Source organism: Macaca fascicularis, chromosome 4 (assembly GCF_037993035.2).
Source record: "Macaca fascicularis isolate 582-1 chromosome 4, T2T-MFA8v1.1".
NCBI classification, from domain to species: domain Eukaryota; kingdom Metazoa; phylum Chordata; class Mammalia; order Primates; family Cercopithecidae; genus Macaca; species Macaca fascicularis.
Genome location: NC_088378.1, coordinates 17,871,062 through 17,890,574, shown reverse-complemented (window position 1 = coordinate 17,890,574; position 19,513 = coordinate 17,871,062). Strand labels below are relative to the sequence as shown.

The following is a 19,513-nucleotide window of genomic DNA, read 5'->3' as shown; positions in this document are numbered from 1 at the left end:
TCGGTCTCTGACCTCAGGGGGCTTCCATTTTAGAAGATCATCTACTGAAGTTGAACTGGAGCACCTGGCTTCTCCCTCTCAACGATGAAAAAATAGGCACGGGAGAGTTGCCAGATTCTCAGACGGCAGAGCCACGAATAGAGGTCAGGCCCCTTGATGACTGAGTCCTGGCTTTTTCTACCACTGCCGGTGCTGCTATTTTCCCTTGATGGCACAGATTCACTCAGTAGGTCAGTCATTCATTCCTAAAGTATTTATTAAGGTCCTCCTAAGTACGAGGGAAAAGACTGTAGACATCAGCTTACACCAGGGACAAATATGGACATGGTCTTTCCTCTCATGCAGCTTACATTTGTATTATTGTTTCTTACAACTTCTTAACATGTGGAGAAAGAAAGCAAAAACAAGATTAACTGTGTGCTTAAAAAACAACACAAAAGATGACGACCACTTTGTAGATTCCAAATTAAATACGCCTTTTTCACCTGGAAGCATTCATGCATTCACAACATATGCGATCCCACTGTGCAGGCAATGTTCTGCTCCATCCTTCATCTTAGATTTTTATGCTACTTGAAATTTAATTCCACAGAAATTGATTAGCTTGCAGTGTGGTGGGGAGGAAAACAGACACAGCCCCTCAATTCATTTGGCAAGTATTTATTGAACCCCTATCATGTAGTAGGCATTTGGGATGTATCAATGAACAAAACAGACAAGAAATCTTTATAAAGCATACATTGTTGGGTGGGGAGAAAAGCACAAGTTGAAAAAATGTAAGCCAGCAAATTATATGAAATGTTAGAAGTCTGTAAGTGTTGTGGGAGGGGCGGAGTGGTGGGGGAAACTAAAGCAAAATAATGGAGATGGGAGTTCAGGGGAGAGTTGAGTTGTAATTCCATATAGGCCGGGAAAGGCCTCATTGAGAAGACAAACCTTGAGCAGATTTGAAGAGGTGAGGAAATTAATAATGCAGATGGCTCACTCAAATGCTTCTAGCCTAACAAGAGAGGGGAGAAACTAGCATGTAACAACAAGATCACAAACTGAAATATAACTTTAAACCATCACATGTACTCTGAACGAAAATAGGGAGTACATTTGACCATTTAAAGTTCTATTGTGTGCTATAAGATAGTATAATTTCATTAGGAGGGTTAAAGAAGGTCTTTTGAAATAAGTGACATTTAAGTGGAAACCTAAAGGAAGAGTAGGCATTAGCCAGGTAAAGAGGTGAAGAGCTGTGTTCAGATGGAGGAAATAGCAAAGCCCATGAAGAGGAAGAGTTCAGCCTGGATTTGGGAGGAAGGTAGAGAGATGAGTTAGAACATATTTTCAGATTCCTATAAAACATCTCAGTAGAAGAGTGAAGTTCACAGATGTGAGTCCGGAGTTCAGACTACGATTTTGAATGTAAATATTGATTTGTGATCATTCCACATGAAAATATTTTCAGAAGCTAAGTCACAGGAAAATGCAAGAGACATGAGATTACAGAATGATGCCCTGAGTAATTTCTGCTCTCAGAGGATCTGTAGAAAAGGAGCCAAGATGGCAAAGAAGACTGAGAAGGAACTCTCAAAGAGTAGACAGAAAGCCGGGAGAGTGTGGGGTCAGGAAAATCAATCAAGACAGTGTTTCAAGGGGGAGTGGTAAGTTTTGTTAAATGCTGTTGAGGGTTCAAATGAAATACTGAGACGTTTCCATTGCATGTTGCAGGACAGAAACGACTGGATACAGGCTCCAGAGCAGTTTTTGTAGTATGTTGAGAGTGGAAGCTGGATTTCATGTGTTTAGGATAAAATGGAACACGAAGAAGATTATGGCGTAGTCACCTCTTTATGAAGCTGGACTCAATAAAGGTTTAGGGAGACAAGGCAGTAGCTGGAGAGGGCTGGGACAGATTGAGCATCCCTGATGGGAAAATCTGAAATCAAAAATCTGAAATTTTTGAGTGTCAATATGACACCACAAGTGGAAAATTCCACACCTGGCCTCATGTGAGGGGTTATGGTAAAAACACACATGCACGACACAAAGTTTATTCAGTGTCTCCAAGGAGAAAAAACATCCCCCCCAGCCCCTGTCAGCTGCAATATATGTTTTCTTTGCATGTCCAGATTCCTCCATGCAAGCACACCACAAAGGGTAATAAAGTAGTTCAATGTACACAAATTTTTTTCACGATGTACATAAATTTCAGTGTACACAGATTTTGTTTCATGCACAGTATTGCCTAAAATATTGTATGAAATTATATTCAGGTTCTGTTTATAAGGTATATTTGAAACATAAATAAATTTCGTGTTTAGACTTGGGTTCTCATCCCCAAGATATCTCATTATGTATATGAAAACATTCCAAAATTCAAAAAAATCTGAAATCTGAAACACTTCTGGTCCCAAGCGTTTCAGATAAGGAAAGCTCAACCCAGTTCATGTTTTTGGCTTGTGTGGTGCTGTCTTGGATGGAAGGCATCAGAGCACGTTTGACTGATCTGGAAACTAATACAGTAAAAAGGAAAATGAAGATATAAGAGGAAAAGGAATAAAGAATGGAAAAGCATTTCTGAGAAGGCAGGAAGCGATGGGGATACAGGGTACATGCTGAGAAATTGGGTTTTAAAAGATATTCTACTTTTTTAAAAATTCTGTAATGAGAGAAGAAGAGGATGGTGGGAAGATGAGAAAGTTTCCCTCTGATGGTTTCTATTCAGCTAAGAGGAAAGAAGAAAAGGGAGAGTTGCAGTTTGATGACCTTATAGAAGGTGTGAAATAATGAATGGGAGGCATAGGATTGAGATTTTGGGGCATAGTAAGACTTTAGAGCAGTAAGGAGGGCCCATCTGAGGTTGATAAATCTCAAGTATGCTTAATCAATATATCAAATATATCTTTCTACAATCCTCTTTAAGATTACCAGTCATTCACTCCCTCAAGAGATGCCCAATTTGTATTATATCTATGCAGTCAATATTTGCACAAAAATAAAATATAGAATAAAATGGCAGTGCTATTACAAAGCACAATGTCAGTTAATCCTATATTATTTCATACAGATACACATAAAGAGAAGGAGGGAGGGAAGAGAACCTACTCTGTATCAGGCACCACACTGTGTGAGTCTGCTAGGCTTGTGTTTCACCCTTCCAACAGAACCTGAACTTCTATCATTTTCCCATTTTACAGATTTGGAAATTGATGTTCAGCAAGGTTTGGAAAATACAGTTCAATATTGTGTTAGCCATTGTTCACTGAAGGCTATCTGTCATCTAGGAGTCTAATAAGAGCTCAAATGGTTGTAATAGGCACAGAATCTTATATGTGGTTGGAGTTTTTTTTTTTTTTTTTTTTTTTTTTTTAATTAAAAAATAGAGACAGCGTCTCACTATGTTGCCCAGACTGGTCCCGAACTCCTGGGGAGTCCTAAGGTCTCCCACCGTAGCCTCTCCAAATGCTGGGATTACAGGCATGAGCCACTGCCCCCAGCCTGTAGTAGGAGTTTTATTAGTTTTTACAATTGATACTAAAACTGCAACCTTCTTTACTTTTAGATTTTGCTTTAGGCCGGGCGCGGTGGCTCAAGCCTGTAATCCCAGCACTTTGGGAGGCCGAGACGGGCGGATCACGAGGTCGGGAGATCGAGACCATCCTGGCTAACACGGTGAAACCCCGTCTCTACTAAAAAATACAAAAAACTAGCCGGGCGAGGTGGCGGGCGCCTGTAGTCCCAGCTACTGGGGAGGCTGAGGCAGGAGAATGGCGTAAACCCGGGAGGCGGAGCTTGCAGTGAGCTGAGATCCGGCCACTGCACTCCAACCTGGGCGGCAGAGCGAGACTCCGTCTCAAAAAAAAAAAAAAAAAAAAAAAAAGATTTTGCTTTAGTGTTCTTTATTAACTATCCAGTAGTACTCAAATAGAAAGATTCTTTCATAATTAGGAAACATCAGAGTCACTGTTTATCTGTCTGAAGAATCAAGAACTAACACACCTACAATAGGAGTGAAGTTTCTGGCCTGTTAGATCTCCACATGGTCGGAATAGGTGATCACTACAAAACCACTATAAACAAGAGTGTATTTTTTGGTCGCTGCTATTCAGGCACACCAACTGACATATATATATATGTATGTATGTGTATACACACACACACACACACACATATATACATATATATATATATATATATATATATATATATTTTTTTTTTTTTTTTGAGACAGGGTCTCGCTCTGTTGCCTAGGCTGATCTAACTCCTGGACTCAAACGGTCCTCTAACCTCCTCCCCAGCCTCCCCAGTAGCTGGAACTATTTGTTGTAGAAACAGGATCTCCCTATGTTACCCAGACTGGTCTCTAACTCCTGGGCTCAAGTAATTCTTTCACCTCAACTTCTCAAAGTGCTGGGATTACAGGTGTGAGCCATTATGCCTGGCCAAGATTTTTTAATATTTGAAAGAGTAATCAAAGAGTAGGACATAATATTAGAGACAAGTAAACAAAAAGTAGGAACATTTTTACAGAAAAAGTTTTCTCCAGAAATTTTGAATCAAAGCTTATCCATAGTAGCATTTCTCAAAATTTGCAATACTTATCCTCCAGGGATAGGCTGAAAACTTTCCATATAAGCTTTTGGAAGAACGGAATGAAGGTGGGGGATTGGGGAGGGCACAAGGATAATTCCCTTTCCAACTTTGTTCTCAGAGATAAGAGGCAAGTAAATAAAGAAAAGCAATCAAAGTTTTCATTAAAAGGATCAGGCGATCAGGTTCCTGGTCTTATAGAGTTACCTAGTCACTTTTCTGATTGTTCTTACCTGGCGAAACAGAAGTGGAAGTAAAACATTCACATAGAAAAAAGTTGAATCTTCAGCATAAGTATAGGGACCATACAAAGGGTAATTTTTCATTGCTTTTTTAGTCATAAATACTTTCTGATACTAAAAAGGAGATTTAAACAGTGGCTGAAATGAGTTATTTGAACGAATCTATGGTTCTAGAAATTTTTTTTTTTTTTTTTTTTTTTTTTTTTTTTTTTTTGAGACGGAGTCTCGCTGTGTCGCCCAGGGTGGAGTGCAGTGGCCGGATCTCAGCTCACTGCAAGCTCTGCCTCCCGGGTTTTTACGCCATTCTCCTGCCTCAGCCTCCCGAGTAGCTGGGACTACAGGCGCCCACCACCTCGCCCGGCTAGTTTTTTGTATTTTTTAGTAGAGACGGGGTTTCACCGTGTTAGCCAGGATGGTCTCGAACTCCTGACCTCGTGATCCGCCCGTCTCGGCCTCCCAAAGTGCTGGGATTACAGGCTTGAGCCACCGCGCCCGGCCGGTTCTAGAAATTAAAGTATAAAATCAAACATTTCCTTTATTCCAAATGACAATGCAGTTTAAAAAAAAAGATGTATTAAACTCTTAGAAACAGCTAGTGGCAATCAATAAATAGAAAGTTTTTATTAAGCTACTGCTAAACTAGAACTTTACTAAGGGCCCCTCCAGTTTGATGGACTTTTCAGTGCCTTCAACACTCTATTAGGTTTTGTGATGAGATGACTGGGAAGGACTTCGTTTGCTCAGCAGATATTTATTAGGTACCTACTTTATGTCAGGCACTGGTGTACAGTGATTTGCCTCCATTACATATTAGAATCCCTACAGTAATCTTATAAAATAGAAACCATTACTCCTATTTTCTTTGTAAATCAAATCCCTGAGGCATAACATAACATGCTCAAGTTTATGCTGTTCGTAAGTGGTCTGGACTGGGTTCTCAGTCCAGCTCTTGATGATTCCAAACCTGTGACACTGTTTCCTTGAGTACGTTATGCTGTCTCAGATAAAGTTAAGAATTTTATGGGATGTTTCCAGTTTTTGTGAAGGTTACAAAAATGACCAAGATACACTAAAAAATGTCTGAAATATATTAAATATTAAACTTTATGTGTTGTAAGAGAAGTATTTAGGGCTACATCTACAAAGTGGGAATTAGCATTCAAAGAAACACACACATGCACAAACAGAATCCGATAGGTCAGATTCTTGAATCTGGAAACATCCTTAGTAACTTTATCCAGAATATTGTCATCACAAAACATATTTTTGGACAACTGAATAAAAACATAAATGGTTGAATTGTGCCAAAAACTTACCTCTACCTTTCCTGGGACAAAAGTGTGAGTGTTGCTTAGAGCAGAGTGAAGCTTTTTGGAATGTAGGTAAAATAGGGTGTAGAGAAAGGGAGAGAATGTTACACTTGGGAAGAGACTCCAGATATGAGATGCAGCTGAGACAGGAGATCAGAGGTAAGAAGGTATAGCCCTTCACAGTGCCACTGTGGGAAAACTGTAAGGATTCCTGGGATGGATGGGACTCATGGTCGAGAATGTAGCGAGTGATGAAAATGTGACATTCTTCCATTAAGGCTACAGTTGGAATTTGATTTACATTTTGATTGTAGGTGTAAACACTTGACAGGTTTAAAATTTCAATCACTATTGCATATATTATTTTATTTAATACCCACAGTAAATTCAGAGATCAATTAGATCAATTAGGTGAATTCCCAGTTATAAGGCTGTTAAATAATTTGCTTAAAATCCCAACTACAGGCTGGGCGCGGTGGCTCACACCTGTAATCCCGGCACTTTGGGAGGCCGAGGAGGGAGGATCATGAGGTAAGGAGTTTGAGACTAGCCTGACCAATATGGTAAAACCCTGTCTCTACTAAAAATACAAAAATTAGCCAGGCGTGGTGGCACACACCTGTAGTCCCAGCTATTCAGGAGGCCGAGGCAGGAGAATCTCTTGAACCTGGGAGGCGGAGGTTGCAGTGAGCGGAGATCACGCCACTGCACTCCAGCCTGGGTGACAGAGAGAGACCTCATCGAAAAAAAAAAAAAAAAAAAGTCCCCAATCTCGACTATAGCTACCCAGGCCAGCCAGTGTCTTGTGGTCTGCTGAGACAGACAGGGACTTTGTCACTGCACTATCCTGCTGTCTCTCTACATGTCTTCTACTCCTCTTCCTCTCCAGTGTGTGCATGTGTGTATTTTTTTTTAGATGGATTTTCGCTATGTTGCCCAGCTGGAGTGCAGTGGCTGTTCACAGGCCTAATCACAGCTCACTGCAGTCTCAAACTCCCAGGCTGAAGCTACTCATCTTCCCAAGTAGCTGGGTCAACAGGCATGCACCACCATACCCAACTCCTCTCCAATATTGAGGAAAAGATACGTAGGGCAAGTTTTCAATTGACTTTGGATCTTATTCTCATTGCTTTAAATACTACTTTTATGCCAATGGCACAACAATCAGAATTTCCTATCCTAATAGCTAACCGAAATTCCAGCTCTGTATTTTCCATTGTCTCCTTACTGATCTGGTAATTGCTGCTTGTATATTTCTCTCCACTTTCTCAAAGTTAGGTTATTGTTTTCCCATCTAAACCAGCTCATCTTCTGAGTGATCTGGTGTACCATGTCTTCCACTTTCCAATCGAGATATTTTATAATGAGTCCAAAGTCTCTAGGAAAGTTGATGATTTCCTTCCCTTCCTTTCCTTCCCTTCCTTCTCTTCCTTTCTTCCCTGATGATTTCTTTAGCTTTCTTGGAGACATTTTGGACTCATTTCTCTCCACTTTTCAGGCTAAGAATAGAACCAAGTATAAGACCTCCTTAGGTTTCAGTATGGTTAAACACTCCACTACCAATTAGAATTTAAAACAAAAAATAAAACAAAACAAACCCTGAAGATTTTGCCCATTTGGTTAGTTTATAAACCTCTTTTCACCTCCATCATCTTTCATATCTTAAGCACATGTTACCCTATGTTGCTTTTTCCTCTAAAATTCCTATTGATTAGACTTTACTAAATATAAAAATAATTGAGTATCAAGGAGAAGACTGGAATTCTCACTGTACAATTTGTTATCAGCTCAGAGCACCCCATGGATTATCCTTGTCAAGTTGTGTTGATTTATTTTCCTTTCAAACATCTCTGGTATTTTCTCTCTTCCAAGGACTAAAACTCAAGTCAAAGTTCTTGATGTTTTCTGCCTGAATTACCTCTTTGGTCATTGTTCCCTTCTCCAGAGCATTCAATGCCACAAATATCTCTCTTGTCGCATCTCTGATCAAAAATTGGCTTCTAATTGTCTGGGATCTAACCCTCCCTGCCTGACTTCCAAGGCTGTTTATAATCTGTCACCATAATCTCTAGACAGAAGACCAGTTTGGATCACTGAATGATGATTTATTAAACTTTTCCTTATAATTGTCTTAATTTGCCTCCCAATAAAGAACTAGTAGTTACACGTTTTTAATATAGACCTAATAAATATACTTTATAGAGAAAAGATTGAAGAATTCCAAGATACTTTATAATTTAAAAAAATTTAGGAAGCCAGTTTTCCACCAGCATCTGTCCCTCTCTCCTTTCTTCTCCAAAAAATAAGCAGATTTCAAGGAGGTTGTGAACTGATCTCCCTTTTTACTGAGAAGAGAGCCTTGTCTTTGAACTTCTTAGGGTCCTGTCACAGTCTTTTATGTTTGTCTGACTCAACCACGGCAACAGTTGCATCAGTAGGGGCAAAATGTCCTCCTAAGAAGCAGAGAAGAGAAAATGACAATTGATAAATAATAGACATTGCCTCCTGATTATGCTGACAAGACCAGTTTTTCTCTTCATCAGAATTTCCTTAACATTTTATTTTCTAACACTAACACTTAATTTCTTTATCTCCTGCTTTTTCCTACTGTAACTTTTTTTTTTTTTTTTTTTTCTGAGATGTAGTCTTGTCTCAGTCACCCAGGTTGGAGTGTAGCAATGCCATCTTGGCTCACTGCAACATCTGCCTCCCAGGCTCAGGTGATTCTCCTGCCTCAGCCTCCTGAGTAGCTGAGATTATAGGCATGCATCACCATGCCTGGCTAATTTTTGTATTTTTAGTAGAGACAGGGCTTCACCGTTTTGGCCAGGCTGAAGTCCTGACCTCAGGTGATCCTCCCGCCCGGGCCTCCCAAAGTGCTAGGATTACAGGCCTGAGCCACCGTGCCCAGCCTGTACTGTGGCTTTAAATGTCATGAATGCTTAAACTATAGAGTGACCATTAATCGAATAAAATGGGTAGTAATTTTCCCTGCATCTACTTGTATATTCTTTTCACCAAATGACCAAAAAAAAAAATTTTTTTTACAACTTTTCATTTAAACAATCCATGTTATTGTAATTGTGGTGTTTTGAAAACATCCAATAACAAGCAGGATAAAGAATTATTATATTCTAGACATCATCACTACTTTTCAAAAATAATTTGATTTTCATTTTAACCTATTTTTACTAATACAATCAAAAGATTCATTCAATTTAGTGGGGGAGAACTGTAAAAAAAATTCTTGGATATCAAATAGGCAAATAACTAGTTAAATTGTTTGGTCTATATCTTTTTATTTAATGTTTTATTACAAACTTTTAAAATTCTTAATGTGCCCCTCAGGACTATTTCATGAAACATATTAAAATGCAGCTTAATGGGGATGGCATTGAATCTATAAATTATCTTGGGCAGGATGGCCATTTTCACAATATTGATTCTTCCTATCCATGAGCATGGTATGTTCTTCCATTTGTTTGTGTCCTCTTTTATTTCACTGAGCAGTGGTTTGTAGTTCTCCTTGAAGAGGTCCTTTACATCCCTTGTAAGTTGGATTCCTAGGTATTTTGTTCTCTTTGAAGCTATTGTGAATGGGAATTCATTCATGATTTGGCTCTCTGTTTGTCTGTTACTGGTGTATAAGAATGCTTGTGATTTTTGCACATGGATTTTGTATCCTGAGACTTTGCTGAAGTTGTTTATCAGCTTAAAGAGATTTTGGGCTGAGATGATGGGGTTTTCTAAATATACAGTTGTGTCATCTGCAAACAGGGACAATTTGACTTATTGACCCAGCCATCCCATTACTGGGTATATACCTAAAGGATTATAAATCATGCTGCTATAAAGACACATGCACACGTATGTTTATTGCAGCACTATTCACAATAGCAAAGACTTGGAATCAACCCAAATGTCCATCAGTGACAGACTGGATTAAGAAAATGTGGCACATATACACCATGGAATACTATGCAGCCATAAAAAAGAATGAGTTTGTGTCCTTTGTAGGGACATGGATGCAGCTGGAGACCATCATTCTCAGCAAACTATCACAAAAACAGAAAACCAAACACCACATGTTCTCACTCATAGGTGGGAATTGAACAATGAGAGCACTTGGACACAGGAAGGGGAACATCACACACTGGGGCCTATTGTGGGGAGCAGGGAGGGGAGAGGGATAGCATTAGGAGATATACCTAATGTAAATGACGAGTTAATGGGTGCAGCACACCAACATGTCATGTGTATACATATGTAACAAACCTGCACGTTGTGCACAAATACCCTAGAACTTAAAGTATAATAATACAAAATAAAAAATAAAAAAAATAAATTAAAAATAATAAAATGCAGCTTATGTCATTTTATACATAAATACATATATATAATTCCTTATCATAGTGTGTGTGTATATATATATATATATATATATATGCATGAACATGGCAAGAATATAAAGTTGAGAATGTTGATTTCCATTGTCATTGTATCAGAATTCATGGGAACAAGCAACTATCCTTTTTAATTATCACTTTATCAGAACACCCATCAGATCCATGCCAATCTTCAAATCAATTTGGCGGGGGGGGCATTCCTCTTTGAGATTGGCCCCAGAAGCCACCTAAGAAACTCTTTCAATACTTTATGATTGTATTTTAGAATCACTTTTATTACTGGAAACTGTGTTACCCACTTTGGTCACTCTTTAATAATACTAACACCTTCCAGGTGCATTAAACATTTCATTGTTCAACCAGCTTTCAAAATACAATTTTATTCACTGTGATTTTGGCTGTTGCTAAAATAATACAGTACTTGTCTTTGGGGAATTTGCTACCCTGGGGTGAAGGAGCTGCAGTATAGTAGGGCTACACTTTTTGAGGACATGGGTTCAACGTCAGGTTCAAACATTTGGTGGCTATGTTGTGAACTAATGCAGTTGACTTTGTTTCTCTAAGCCCAAGTTTCTTCCTTTGTAAAATGTGGATAAAAGTTTCTATCTTAAACAAAGAATTGTAAGATTTAATAGAGGTATCTAAAGGTAAGGTATGGTGATATTGTTGTTGTTTTAGGTGTTCTTTAAAAAAATAAATTTTGTTTATTTTTGAGACAGAGTCTTGCTCTGTCGCCCAGGGTGGAGTGCAGTGGGGAGATCTCACTGTAACCTCTGCTTCCCAGGTTCAAGTGATTCTCCTGCCTCAGCCTCCCGAGTGGCTGGGATTACAAGCGTGCACTACCATACCTGGCTAATTTTGTATTTCTTTTTTTCTTGTTTTAGTAGAGACGGGTTTTCGCCATGTTGTCCAGGCTCGTCTTAAACTCTTGGCCTCAAGTGATCTGCCAGCCTTGGCCTCCCAACGTGCTGGGATTACAGATATGAGCCACCGCTTTAAGCGTTCTTTGTAAGAAGTTTTCTGGTGCGATTTGGATGAAAATAGGCAGAACGTGTAATGAAAGTTTTGGTATTTAGTAGCCCCAGGCCCCAGCATTTAGCAGGTCCTCAATAAAAGCTGGTTTTCCTTTCTATCTTATCATCCTGGAATAAGATGGATTTGGTGAAACCCTCTGACTAGATTTGGAAGTGAAAGGAAAATAAGAGAAACATGCAACAGCAGAGCTGTAATAAAGTACTCACTTGTAAAGTAAGCATTTGCAATGAACCCGTTTTTTGACTCCTCCCTTGGGAAGGATTCCCAAAGGAATTCTGAGACACTGACCAGGGATTACTGAAGGCTCTAGACGACCAGTAGGAGAATTGGTGATTCCAAGTTGTCCTTTTCTTCCAGTAAGCCAGCCTCCCTCTTGAGGGAGGTGGGATTATAGTTCTTAATTAATGTCAATTTTAATTAACGTTTAGACTTTTTACGTGATTAAGCAAATGCTGTGTGCCCACATTTTGCATTTCTTAAGCTATCTTTTCTTAGTCTTTGCTTTTCCTCAAATATTTTACAAGCCAGAGCTTTTTAATGTAATTTGACATTTCATCTGCACTTAGCTAGGAGAGCCAGCCTTGCTATTTATCTGGGGGCAAGCAGCACTTTGAAAAAATTTACATTAGATTAAAAAAAAGATATCTCGTCCGACCTGGTGTGGTGGCTCATGCCTGTAATCCCAGCACTTTGGAAGGCCAAGGCAGGAGGGTCACTTGAGGTCGTGAGTTCGAGACAAGCCTGACAAACATGGCAACACTCTGTCTCTACTAAAAATACAAAAATTATCCAGGCATGGTGGCCCATGCCTGTAATCCCAGCTACTTGGGGGGCTGAGGCACGAAAATCGCTTGCAGAGGTTGCAGTGAGCCAAGATTGCACCACAGCACTCCAGCCTGGGCAACAGAGTCAGACTCTGTTTCAAAACAACAACAACAACAACAAAACAAAAAAATCCTTATCCTTCTCACAGAAAGTCTAGATAGATAAATGAGCTTTCTTAGGGTTCTCTTGCTCTCTGTCTTTTTTCCTCAGTGCTAATTACCAATCTTGTTAGCAGCAGCGTATTAATAATGTATTTACACCCTGAATTTCTTTGGACAATATTTTCTTAATACCTATGCAAATTTTATTTTTCCAGGCTCGCTTTTCTCCCAGTTTTGAAAAAAATTTGTTGGAAAGAGATAATTTATAGCAATTATAATTCTCATAATAATTATTATCCTCATCGGTATTAAAAGATATGAAACATGAATATACTGGGAGGCAGTGCTCTGTTAGGAGCAGCAGTTAATAATTTTGGAATCAAATAAACAGCATTGAATTTAGGCTCTACTATTTCCTGGCTTTGTGACTTGGGGCTAGGTATCTAATCTTCTTCCTCATCTGAGAAATGGGGGTAATAGGAGCATTGCCTTCCAGAACTGTTTTGAGGCTTTTCCTAAGGACCTGAATATAGGAAGTTCTCATTAAATGATAACAAATCTGACTCCAGACCATAGAAGGGTAAGGTTGGGGGTAGGAATATCAAATTGATTTGTGGAAGATCAGCAGTTCATATATTGGTAAAAACAATGTCTTACAGCAACTTCATAACTTCCAAAGCATTTTTGGATTCATTGTTTTACTTAATCTTTATAATAAATGGCAGGTGAGAATTAGTATCGTTTGAATGATGAAATAGATACCAAGGCCTGGAAATTTTTCTCTAGATTATGCTGTAGATAAGTTTCTGAAAGTGATTTCAGATGCCTGGTAACTGCGTTTAAAAGAACCCTCAAGAATCTTAGAACTTCATCCATCAGCCATCAAATTTGAATGGAATTCTCCTTATGCGGTCACCAGCATCATGTGTTTCAAGGTTGATGTCCAGCCCAGTGCATGGCTGCACCGCATCATTTTGACACAGCATCTTTTCCACAGTGGTAGGTCCTCTGGAGGCATTCAGCCTTCTGGGAAAAATTATGGACTTTTAGATCATGCTTATATTAAAAAGCCAGCTTTAAAAGTTGGCTTTGTGTATATTTAAAAAGGGTACAGAAAAAAACTTAGATAAAACTTTTATTACCTTTGTAGTTGAGCTTTAATAAAAGCTATAGTTATTTACATAAATACAAAAATTAAGGAGGCAAAATGAACATGTAACAAAAGAAAGTTCTAGGCTTTGTAATTCTGCTTGTTTTTTATGTTACCAAGTAGTTCTGCATAAGGCAGGAACAACATTAATAGTACAGTTTGTTAACTCCTATTTTTTCCATTAAAATTTTTAATGAGAAAAAAATGCATTCTTGTAACATTTTCAAATGGGAAAGGAGTACATAAAATAACTGAAGTAAATTCCTTTTCATTGATCCTTTTTAAGAATTCTACCTCCTGTTAGCAAGTTGTAGTATATCTTTTCAGGCTTTTTTCTATTCCCATGCTTGCTCATGCACAAATATATACATGAGTTTTACAAATGGGATGAATGACATTATTATGTACAATCTATCTAGATTGCTTTCTGACTTCTTTTTTGAACTTTATATCTTGAAGAATTTCCCTAGGAGTATATGTAAAACAACCTAATTCTTTTAAATAGCCATATAGTGTTTCATTGTTCACATGGAAATATTAAAACTTAGTCATTACTTTCGTGGATGAATGTTTAGGCTGTTAAAAATTTTTCTCTATTATATCATTAATATTCATATATATATGTGTCCACATGTGTAAGTATTTTTGTAGGATAGATTGTTAGAAGTAATATTGTTCCATCAAAGGGCATAATCTTTAACATATTGATGAATGTTGCCAAACTGACCCACAGAAATGCTATGGTTGTTTATATTCAGATTCATAGTGATGAAAATGCCCTTTTCCTTATACCCTTACCAAAACTACATATTATCAATTGTTCAGCTTTCTTTAATCTGGTGGGAAATCACTAAAAAGATTATTGATCTTTATATTCATTGATCACTTTTTTCTTTTTATGTTGTTCATTTTAATTCTTTTACCTTATTATATTGGGTTGTCTTTTCATTATTTAATTGAAGGAACTCTTTAGTTTTTACATATTATAGCAGTTAATCCCTTTCTGTTATATGTTACACCTATCTCCTTTCAGTCTGTTTTGTCTTTCATTAAACATGGTTTACGTGATCTTTTCCTGGGCAGAAAAATTTAAAGCATCATGTAGTTATATCTGACAGTTGTTTCCTTGTGTTCCTTGTGACTTACGAGTTTTTTGCTTTTTTTCCTCCCCAAGTTCAGGTCAGATGGGTAATGTGCCGAGATTGTAGTGCATTTCACACGTGCATGTGAACACCCAGTCATTGTTGCTCATGAGCTACAAAAGGATCAGGCTTCTAAGTTTTCTATCTTGTTTACGAATGATATTTCCTTAAGAGTACATACGTATTCGGGTTGGGCAAGGTGGCACACGCCTGTAGTCCCAGCACTTTGGGAAGCCAAGGAGGGAAGATCACTTGAGGCCAGGATTTAGAGACCAGCCTGGCCAACATGGCGAAACCCCATCGATACTAAAAATACAAAAAATAGCTGGGAGTCGTGGTGCACACCTGTAATCCCAGCTACTTGGGAGGTTGAGGTGGGAGGATTGCTTGAACCCAGGGAGGCAGAGGTTGCAGCGAGCAGGAATTGCACCTGGGTGACAAAGCGAGACTGTAAAAAAAAAAAAAAAAAGTACATACATATTCTTATGTTTTCCTCATATTTGTTAAAAATTTTAATCTTATGATTATTAATTCAATTGGAATTTATGGCCAGGCATGGTGGCTAACGCCTATAATCGTAGCACTTTGGAAAACCGAGGAAGGTGCATCACCTGAGGTTAGGAGTTCGAGACCAACCTGGGGCAACACGGTGACACCCCACCTCTACTAAAAGTACAAAAATTAGCCAGGCATGCTGGCATGCACCTGTAATCCCAGCTACTCAAGGGGCTGAGAGAGGAGAACCACTTGAACTCTGGAGGCAGAGGTTGCAGTGAGCCAAGATTGTGCCACTATACTCTAGCCTGGGTGACAGAGCAAGACTCCATCTCAAAAAAAAAAAAAAAAAAAAAAAAAAATTGGAATTTATTTTGAGGTATAGTGTGAGGTGGGAATCTCATTTGATTATTTTTCCCTTATGTTCTACCACAATTGATTTGAAATTCTTTCATTAGTATGCACTACAGTTCCCATGAAAACATGGGTCTGTTGCTGGATTCTCTCTTCTGTTTACTGAACTATCTTTTTAGTCCTATGCCAATACATTTTTGTTTAATTACTATAATTTTGTAATGTATTTTGATATCTGGCATGGAAAATCATCTTTATTGTTCTTTTGCTTTAAAAGTCAGCATTCTTACTTATTTACTCTCCCAGATAAAATTAGGATCAGTCTTTCAATTCTAAACGTATTTTTTCTCTGAGTATTTGATGGGATTATACTGAGTTGATAAATTGGCATAAAATTGATATCTTTATAATGTATTTTTTTTTAAAGAAAACAAGCTTGGCAAGTTTTATTAAAGGAAAATTTTGCATAGTTTACTTTCCACCAGGCTGTTCTGGCATGCTTCTAATGATAGCAGAATCACCTGGATCAGTGAGCGCCAGTGTGCACACTCTGTAGTATTTTCCACATGCTGTGCCCAGTTCAATATTATTGCCACTGTAGTGATGGACACCAATTTTGGCCAACATTGCATAGTACTCTATTTCCGATTTCTTCAAAGCTGGGCAGTTGTTAGCAAGGATGACTAATTTTGCTGTGCCTTGTCTGATCATCTTTAGAGTCTGCTTGTACCCCAGCATGTACTTTCCACTTTCCATGAGTTGGAGCCGAGAATTAATTGACTCCAGTGACTTTTTCATCTCCTTGGTCGGGATGGCCCAAACTAAGAGCTGCTGCCAAGATGGCCGGGGAGTGAGAAAGGTGATATCTGTATAATGTTATATTTACAATAAAAATATTACATATACTATATATATATATAATCTCTGTATTCAGGTCTCTTTTTCATCCTTACATATAGGTTTAGAGTTGTCTTCATTATATGTTATGCAAATTATTCCTAGATAATCCATAATTTTATCTTTTTCCAGTTGTTTTTAAATGACTTACCTACATATGTGCCACATGCAGGAGGAGATGGCAGAAATAGTAAATGATTTGCCTAAGTGCAACTAGTTAATAACAGAATTTAGATTAGAAACCAAGTCTTCTGACTGGAATTCCTCCCACAATAAGGCAGATTCTTTTACTATTGTCCCATTCTTGTTGCTATCTTTCTCTCTCTCTATTTTACTTTATTTTATTTTATTTTGAGATAAGGTCTCGCTCTGTTGCCCAGGCTGGAGTACAATAACATCATCTAAGCTCTCTGCAACCTTCGCCTCTGGGGTTCAAGTGATTCTCCTGCCTCAACCTCCCAGGTAGCTGGGATTCCAGGCACCTGCCACCACACCCAGCTGTTTTCTGTATTTTTAGTAGAGATGAGGTTTCACCATGTTGGCCAGGCAGGTCTCGAACTCCTGACCTCAAGTGATCCACCGCCTCGGCCTCCCAGAGTACTGGCACTACAGGCGTGAGCCACCACCCCTGGCCTCTCTCTCTCTTTGAATGTAGCTTTGTGTTGAATAATGAATCTGAGTCAAGAAAATATAGCCTAATCTCATACATTTTAGACTCATAAGAAATTGAAATAAATGTGTAAGGCTCACTTCTCAAATTCTATTCATATTCAAAGTAAGTGATATTTATGTTGATGCAATTTAGGGAGTCTGTCTTTAACCTAATATTGCTTTAAAGGCCTGACACAAATGAAACCTAAGCAAAATTTCTTAAATAGTAATCTCAAATTTTATCTATGAAATAAAGCTTTAAAAGGTCATCTTATTCATAAGTTTTATATCTCATTAAAGACTGAAAAAACATAATCTCATTATAATTAAACTTTGCATTTTATCTTTTATTTAGTGCCGTTGCAAAACAGAATTGTTTGATCACTGTCAACAGTTGAAAACATGATGGTAGTTTCAGCAATTATTGGTACATTGTGAGTCTATCACCAAGTATTTTAATGCCAGTGCAAATCAGTGATTTCAATAAATAAATTTTGAAATAAATAAAACCAGAATGTTTTAACAAAACTTAAACTAAAGGCACAAAATGTATAGATGCAGGCTTAATGGTGTACCCTAACAACGTTTCTGCAGGTGGCTTGTCAGGAGGAAGCTTTATGCATTCTGTCCCTTGAATAGGCAAAGGTCTCCAGCCACTTTCTTTAAAGTTAGTAGGTGTGCCAACTAATTCCATTGCACAAGAAGAACCCTGAAAGATTTAACAAACTGCATCTTTTCCCCCTATTTTTAAGCACAGTGCCTCAAACAAGATGCTAGTTATCCCTGTGAGATCAGATCAAATATAACAGTGAGAAACTGAAATTTGTATTCAGTCCACTTAAATGCTCATCCAGTCAAAAATAGATTTGGTAAATTATAAAAACATGGCTTGTTTTAAATACAAAAAAATTAGAAAAGGAACTGACTGAGAGGATCAAAGATGAGTGGAACCAGGTTTCATGGTATGGAGGCCAGTTGAACAAGTAAAGAATACAAAATAAAATACAGACAGTTTTCTTCTTGATTCAGGAGGTATCTGAATTTCCTGCACTTGTGGAGAAAGTCATCGTGCTTGAAAAGGTCTAGGTGTCCTGGTTGAAGCAGTATAAAAGCTGAGGATTCTGACACTCTTGTTTTCATGATAGGCTCCTGACTTGATAATGAGCCACTTGGATATGAACCCTTGTTGACACACATTGGTATGCAGACGCCAGCTGTGGAGTCTCCCACAAGTGAAGAGTAGGACTCGAGTAGGTCTTACATGTTAGTAAAATCTTTATGCTACTATTTACAGGGGTCTCACAGAATATCTTTGCCTTCTACTTTTAGTATTTGTGGCTCCCTTCTGGTGAAGAGTCCTGGGAAGACATGGTGCTGATAGTGATCCAGTACATCAAATACCATGACTGTTTTTTGTTTGTTGTCTTCCATCCGGGTCTTCTTAACAGAAAATTTATTAATTTTTTAAAATAAAATGTTTTCATTTTAAAAATGAAAATATTTTACACCATTACATGTAAACTCCCATATCTTTACTATTTGTGTCTCATTCTCATTGCTGCCCAGGTGAAACCTGTAAGTTCTATCAGACAGGCCTCTTGTCTTCGTTCTTGCACAAGGCAGCCACACCTGGAATGAGAGCAACTGGGATCCAGTGCTCAGCCACAGGGACTGGAAGTAGCTGTGTTAGGAATATGGTGCCCCAGCTTTTCACTGAGGGATTGATGCTTCTTTGGCTGACATAAATCTGCTCTACTGAAAAACATTTGGAAAGGAGCTTTGCAGAGTGTAACTTGCCTTGTTGGCAGTCTTGTTCCTTTCTTAGCCAAGAAGAAGCAAGGGGCTCATCAAACCAAATTTCAACCTTCAGCTCCACTTGAAAAATCATGGTGGTTGACACAGGGATCAGCAAAGCCTTTGAAGTTCTTTGGCATGCAAGGCAAATTATAATTTCGTTCATAAGGGAAATGTTTTTCCTTTTGTGCTGTTTGGTATCCTGGGCACAGAATTCCTTTCCAGTTTTCCATAACCAGCATCCTGGGTATTTTTGTATTAAAATTATACCTTATGTTTTATCCTTCTCTTACTGGATACGTTTCATCCTTTTTGCTTGAATAATTAGGCCAAGAGAATAAAAATGTAGTCTTGAGTCAAATAAATTCAAATTAAGTGGTTATTGAGAAAGAGACATTTCAATTTCTTCATTTGCGTTTTTATTTCCAGTGGAACACCAGCAATAAAGACTCTTACAATCAAATATGATAGAAATTCAGGACCAGGTGAGGTGGCTCATGTCTTTAATCCCAGCACTTTGGGATGCCAAG

The 19,513-nt window shown here is 38.2% G+C and overlaps 2 pseudogenes; both read right to left on the bottom strand.

The window, feature by feature from the left end:
- Positions 1-14,828: 14,828 nt before the first annotated feature.
- Positions 14,829-14,917, bottom strand: LOC123573269 (small nucleolar RNA U13; annotated as a pseudogene).
- Positions 14,918-16,112: 1,195 nt separating this feature from the next.
- Positions 16,113-19,077, bottom strand: LOC123572847 (large ribosomal subunit protein eL30 pseudogene; annotated as a pseudogene).
- Positions 19,078-19,513: the final 436 nt, after the last annotated feature.